Source organism: Macrobrachium rosenbergii, chromosome 51, assembly GCF_040412425.1.
Source record: "Macrobrachium rosenbergii isolate ZJJX-2024 chromosome 51, ASM4041242v1, whole genome shotgun sequence".
NCBI lineage: Eukaryota > Metazoa > Arthropoda > Malacostraca > Decapoda > Palaemonidae > Macrobrachium > Macrobrachium rosenbergii.
The window spans coordinates 20,133,213-20,134,012 of NC_089791.1; positions in this window are offsets into that span (position 1 = coordinate 20,133,213).

Below are 800 nucleotides of genomic sequence, written 5' to 3' on the forward strand. Positions count from 1 at the left end.
GGATATTGGAAGCACTGTTTGGAAACTTCCTTGAAGTTAGCAATTCCATTGTAAAATTGTCTTAGATTAAGGCATTTTGGAGGATGAATTGCAGAACAGGGGAGTTTGTGTGTCACTAGTGGGAATTAACAGTTATGTGTAGACCATGGAATTGGAATGTTACCTTGAGTGTCATAATTTTACATATGTAGGGTACTATTTGTTATCAACCTCCTGATCTTGCAGTACTGTATACCCCAACTTTGTGTATTAGACCAGGAGCAATTTTTGTTACCCATATTTTCAGGAAAAAAATGTGTTTTATATGCCATTATATGGTAATTTTGATTATACTGGAGTTTTTTCCCCTTTCTGTCTTTAAAATAATGTATTGTCATGTTACTTGAAATCACTGTATAATACTTCAGAAGGCAATTTCACAGAAAACTTCACAAGAATTTTTAATTTTTCGCAGGTCTGCATACTATATGAGATGTCAGATTTTCAAAATTTAATTTTCAGTACTCTTGAGGCATATAAGTCAAGATATGAAGATTTAATCATTAAATGAAAGGAAAGGATACTTGAGAAAAAATTTCAAAAGAATTTTCAGCTCAAGTTATTCAGGTCCTATATAGAAATATAAAAATTTTCAGGTTAATTTTCAGTAAACTGTGACTCAGTATGGAAGATAGTGTTATTTCCTGTATGGATGAAGATTTAGTCATAGAATTAAAGTACAGTACAGTATAAGAAAATGAATACAAAAATCCTAAGAATTTCCAGTCATTTTTGCAGGTTTGTGTACTGTATTGAAAAGT